This window comes from Camelina sativa, chromosome 12 (assembly GCF_000633955.1).
Source record: "Camelina sativa cultivar DH55 chromosome 12, Cs, whole genome shotgun sequence".
NCBI lineage: Eukaryota > Viridiplantae > Streptophyta > Magnoliopsida > Brassicales > Brassicaceae > Camelina > Camelina sativa.
Window position 1 is genome coordinate 23,066,786 of NC_025696.1, and position 6,000 is coordinate 23,072,785.

At 36.0% G+C, this 6,000-nt stretch overlaps 1 long non-coding RNA gene across 5 annotated transcripts; it reads right to left on the minus strand.

The window, feature by feature from the left end:
- On the minus strand, positions 1,506 to 3,744 carry LOC104732480. 5 transcript variants are annotated; one of them, XR_758861.2, is made up of 7 exons: positions 3,416 to 3,736; positions 3,105 to 3,314; positions 2,727 to 2,867; positions 2,513 to 2,602; positions 2,285 to 2,329; positions 2,087 to 2,178; positions 1,506 to 1,668 (listed from the first exon to the last, which is right to left on the minus strand). It is a non-coding gene; the product is annotated as an uncharacterized LOC104732480 (long non-coding RNA). The 5 variants fall into 5 exon arrangements; XR_758862.2 differs by having other exon boundaries at positions 2,430 to 2,602; positions 2,727 to 3,314; positions 3,416 to 3,744; XR_758858.2 differs by having other exon boundaries at positions 2,727 to 3,314; positions 3,416 to 3,739.

Here is a 6,000-nt window from a genome sequence, read left to right on the forward strand (position 1 = left end):
CTATATTTGGTTGGAAGGGTATCTAGAAAATACATTTAGAAAATACATTTAGAAAATACATTTAAAAATCGATTTGATTAGTCCAGGTCATGAATTCCCTGAATAGTTGTGTATTTGTGACGGGCAAAGGATAAAGAACCCTAATCGTGAAGAGAACTGAACTTTGGTAGATATTGGAATTTGGGTTCATTGGCTTAGTGTAAGTACATACTGATAAGTACGTTAATTGTTGGTGGTAGGATGGATCCCGAAGATATAGAGATCGTTCCTCCATTGAGTTTGGATCTACCAAGGAGGTTATTTGCTCTTGACCATTACCCTCTCCAAACCAAGATCAATGCATATCTTTCTACAATAGCGAAGGTGCTGAGTGGAACAGAAGAAATGGAAAACTTGTTAAAGTCTCCATTTGGGCAGCTTTTTCGTATCCCTGCGAACAAGACCTCGTTCTCCGGGAAACTAGTTCATGGATTTGTTTGCCGTCAATTGGTGACCAAAAAGCGGCATGAGATGTGGATTGTGTTTGGTGGCAATCCAATAAAGTTTGGATTACAGGAATTTGCAGAGTTGACAGGTCTCAAATGTGGAAATTATCCAAAAAAGAAAGATGTGAAAGCAGCTACAAAAACGGAAAAGGGATGTAAGACTGTTTGGGATACACTATTCGGGGAAAACAAAGAACCAACGATCTCCGAGTTGGTAATAAAGTTGGAGACTGAGGAGATGGAAACGTGGAAGAAATTAGCTTTAGCGCTGATAGTAATATTTGATGAAGTTCTAACATGCGTTACGCAACCAGTAAAACCAGATCCGAAGATAGTGGAGATGACCAAGAATATTGATTTTTTTTCTCAAATACCCATGGGGTAGGTTGTCATTTGAACGGACGTTGGAGACTATTACAGGCTTTAATTATCCAGCAGACGTTGACAGTTTAGTGAATATTTTCAAGCAACAATCATTTGCTGTTCATGGATTTCCTCTAGCACTCCAGCTGCTGGCTTTTCAATCTGTCCCAGCACTTGCAAGATTAGTACCGTACACTACAAGAAAACAGGCAAATAGCAACTGCACTATTAGTCACTATTTGGTCGCTAAACGGTGTGTTACGACTAAATAGCGACTAAAACTAGTAGTCGTAAATCGAGAGTCGCTAAAATAAATAGTCGTAAAATTAGTCGCCAAATAGCGACTACATTACGACTATTTTGCGTAGTCGTAAATTTAGTCGTAATATAGTCACTAAATTTAGCGACCACGTTACAACTATTTTACGACAACGCAAAATAGTCATAATGTAGTCACCAAATTTAGTGACTAATTGACGACTAATTACTGACTATAGTTGTATTCAAGTATTTATACATTATTGTATTTATACAGTATTTATACAGTATTTATACAAATTACATATATTTTATTAATTGTTTTAAATATATTTAAATTATGAATAATGTTTTAAAACATTATTTTTTGAGTACTATATTTATTATTATAAACCATGATTACAAAAAAATTGTATTACAAAATAAAATTAAAAATCATAACTAAAAATAAGAATAGATGAAAAACTACATAATAAATGGTTTGTAGCACATTCTCAATTGCTTTGTATTCCATCATTGAAGCCTAGGTAGTTCCCATTAATGTTCCAAGAGCAACTCATTTCTTCAAGTACCTTCAGAACAAACAAACAAAAAATGTATCATGGGGACTCATTTCCCATTATCAATATAACACAATTTCAAAATCGAGACTAGAAATGAGAAACAATCGGGACAAGCAATTCACTATAACTAACATGTCTTCTAGCTTAAAAACGTGAGTGTGAGTAAGAAGATCGACAATGGTGACTCAAGTTAAAGAGTGCATATAAAACAGGTGTCTAGAGATCGGTATTACCAAATAACTCTTGACAAATTCAACAAAAAGCCTCACAAAAATTACAACAGAGGCTTCTAAACAAATGACTCTTTGACAGATTTAATAAAAGTCTCACAACAATAAGTAGCAAAGTATATATATTGTACCTTAATAGCGAAAGATACAATAGGATAAGAAAATGTCTTAACCAATGAAAGTTTACCTTACGCTCTGAAATAAAGTTGTACATCATGAGCTCTGTCTAAGAGTGTGCTTGGCTGTGGCTTTCTCTGTAAGCCAAACATCATCTTCGACCTAAGAACAATAGGACACTGAATCAGATGGTTTACGCATGCAACAATGTGACTTCAAAGAATTGAAGAGTAATACAAGAGTAATAAAATAAACATAAGGGTTTTACCTATCTTCTTCCAGCCAACCGCTTTCAAGCTTCTCCAAATCCAGTCTATTGATCACAAACAACAAAATAATATAGTAAACAAAAATCACATGTTCAAACCATAAGCTTCAAAGACACAAACACAAACACCAACACACACACATACCAGATTTTATCATATAAAATCACCAAAACTGAGGTGACTCTGTGAAAGAAGTGATATGCTTTTAGAGAGCTTAGTTTGAGTACCTTCGGTGACTTTGGTGACACTGAGGAGAGCCGAGTTGAGCCTTAAGTTCTTTAAGCCACAAGACTCAACCAAAACAGCTGACACTTGATCTGAGAGAAACCCACCAAAGAAAGCAAAAAAAAAACAAAAAAATTTTGCACATAAGTACTCAAGAATTCTGAAAAGATGAAATAACAAAGCAGTTCCAGGATTTTTGAAAGAAAAGAAACCCACCTCCATGGAGACCAAAACAGATGGAGCTAGACATTTGAAAGAAATGACAAGAGATATACCCGCGTGGCAACAAAGCTATTGATGCGCTACTCCTTCCCTCACTTCTCCTTCATCATTCTTCTACTTCTTATCCTCCCTCATCTGCAATCACACAGGGGATGAGAAACGCGAAAAGGCAACTAAGTGGATCACATCAGCATTGGCTACCGATATCAAGCAGATAAATCAAACTCGTTTTCAGCAGAATCAAAGTGAAAATCTATGCTCCTACAGCGGAACAAGAAAAAAAAAAAAAAAGAAGGGATAACAAATGAAAGCAACTACTAAGCCTTCAAGAACGTCGGAGAGGATAGGTGTGAGAGCAAAAGAGAACTTGACCCATTGTTGCTTGATAGAAAAATTGATTCTTTAGTCGACCCAAGTTTTCGGCTGTGCGCCGGAGAAGCACACGACTTGAATCGAAGCAGATCTTTCCCGGTTTTGAGATCCCAACTTCTAATTTCGTCGATAAATCCACGGCTTAGCTTTTTCGTCTTCTATGCCGTCTTCCTCCGCTTCACCTCTCAGCTTCTGCTTCTTATATGTCGTCTTCAAACCAATTCGAAGATTAAGGTCATTACAAACGTAGACCAGAAACCCTAATCCCAAAATCAGATTTAAAGGGGGAAATAGAGATAGAACAAACTAACCTTCTCCCACGGAAACCAGTTTCCCTTCTAGATCTGGAGATACGGTCGGAGGTTTGGCCGGACAGAGTCATCGCGATTCGAAGAAATGAGAGTGAGAGTTTCTCCGAAAGAGTTTCGAGAGTGATGATGATTTTTTTTTTCTAAGTGTAGTGTGAGGAATAGAGGCACAGGTTGGTGAAGGTTTCTTTGTTTGTTGATTTTTATTTCTTTTTTTTGTTGGCCAATTTTCAATTCATATCAAAATCCAAAGTGGTACAAAAGCCTCTCAAAGCCCAGACTAAATGATATAGTTTTATGTTTTTTTTTTATCAACAATTAGTTTCAGATTTTACAATGACTAATTTAATAAATTTTATAAGTAAATAGTTTTTGGAAGTATTAAATTATATATATACACTAAATAGTTTTAGATTAGATTTAATTTTATACACATAATGGTTATATTTTGGTTAAATGGTTTATAATTTAATTTCTATATACTATACATTATAAAAGTTTAAAATTTAAGATATAGGGTTTAAAGTACAGGGTTTGGTGTATAGGTTTATGATTTGGGGTTAAGTTTTGAATTTATGAATTATGAATTAATTTCTAAGATTTAGAGTTTATGATTTAGGTCTTGGGGTTTGGTTAAGGGTTTGGGATTAAATTTTGAAAATTATGATTTTCTTAAATAGCGACTGATATGCGACTTCTTAGCGACCGTTTACTATAAGTCGCATATTAGTCGCTAAATTGGTGACTATTTAGCAACTACATATTTTGGTGTGCAATATAGTCATAAAATAGTCGCTAAATTACGACTAAACTAGCGACTAACATATGCAGTCGTTAAAAAATGACTAATATATGACCAAATATTTGTAGTCGTAAAATAGTCGCTAAATAGTCACTACTTAGTCGCCAAAAATGACGACTACATATATAGTCGCCAATTGTAGTCGTAAAATCCATGTTTTCTTGTAGTGGTTTGACGTACAAGATCAGACGTTTAATCAAATATCGATCCATAATCTGGCTAAACTGTGCCCAATCAGGACAGCAGACATCTTCGCTTGCGAGGCTGCTAAAGAGGTATGTACTTGTTTGATATAATTCGTAAACGACTTGAAAGTATAAGTTTCGTAATATGTTTATATTTTTTCTAATACATGTATCATCTTATAGGTGGTTATTAGGCGGATGGTTGGTAGTGGGGAGCATTGTGATAGTGGAGAATTCTCGTGGCGTGATGAAGAGGAAGACCATCAAGTTGGCAACATTGAAAATCTGATTAAAGCTGGCAACAAATGGGATGAGGAAATATGGTTGGGAGGTGATGATGAGTGTCCAAAACAGATACAACCTGAAGAGAAAGGTTTGTTGACATTTATACATTACAAAGGGCTTCATTATAAATTCATTTTTTTATTAACGGCTTATTGGTGATACAGTTACAGCTGACTGTCGAAAGAGAAAAAGAGCAGACACCGCAACAATTGAAAATAAGAAAGAGAAGACCACAAGGAGACCTAATGTGCGACTGGGGGGTACGCCCGTTGTTGATGAACGTTTAGAAGATGACCTATTTGAAAGGTATGCGGCGGAACTAAGCCGGTTCTACAGGAAACAAGAAGTACTGATAAAGGAAAATCATGAAAACATGAAGATATTCGTCCGTACAGAGATCCGCACGGAGATAAGAGCTGTACTATTGGAGGTTAAAAGAAACTACTGTGGGGAACCTTCTTATGGTTCGAAGACAATTTCAGAGAAGAAGTCGTTACCAAATTCAAAAAAAAAAGAGGGAAAACTAAAAAGTTTCGAAGAATGAGTTCAGTAATGGTTAGGAAAAAAAGGAGAGGCAAGGACCCAAACTGAGGAGGCGGTGACACTGCTAAGGTTGATATGACAAATAGCGTAAGGATTGTAATATTTTCACTTCTTACATATATTAAATTATGTTAGTATCAGGGTGTTCACAGGATGTTCGAAATACTGAAGCTTCGAAGGATGTCATACATGGTGAACACTCTGTCAGTGGTGATTCGTCAGTTGGAGGCCAGGTAATAGACAACATGTCATTTAAAATGCGGGTGCATCAATTTAATGTGGGTGTTTGTTGTTGATGCACCTATCATTTCCCTTTATATAATTGATTGCAGGGTAAAACCCGTAGTCCTATTACTAGGTGGGAAACAGATAATTACGACTGTGACATGAACGAACCATCCCCGGACGATGGAGTCAATGAGTGTTGCCAAGATTATGACGGGGGTGAAGCTAAAATTGCTGTGGACCTATCACCAACTACAACTGTATCCAATGTAAGTATTTGACACAAAGTGGAGATTACAATTACGTGTGTTCGTATTCAAGCATTGTCCACCTTTAATTGAACAGATCTTGCTGCAGTTGAATACTAAAATAGAACCTGATCTACATAGTAACAAAATGGTAGGTCAGGAAGTAACCATAAAGGGGATCACCATCTGTAGGTTACATATATATTCGGTTATTTGTTTATCTCTGCCGATCTAAACGTGTAAAAATGTGTTTTGTACCAAGGTCTACAAACATGCGGTTCTACATACATATAACAAAAG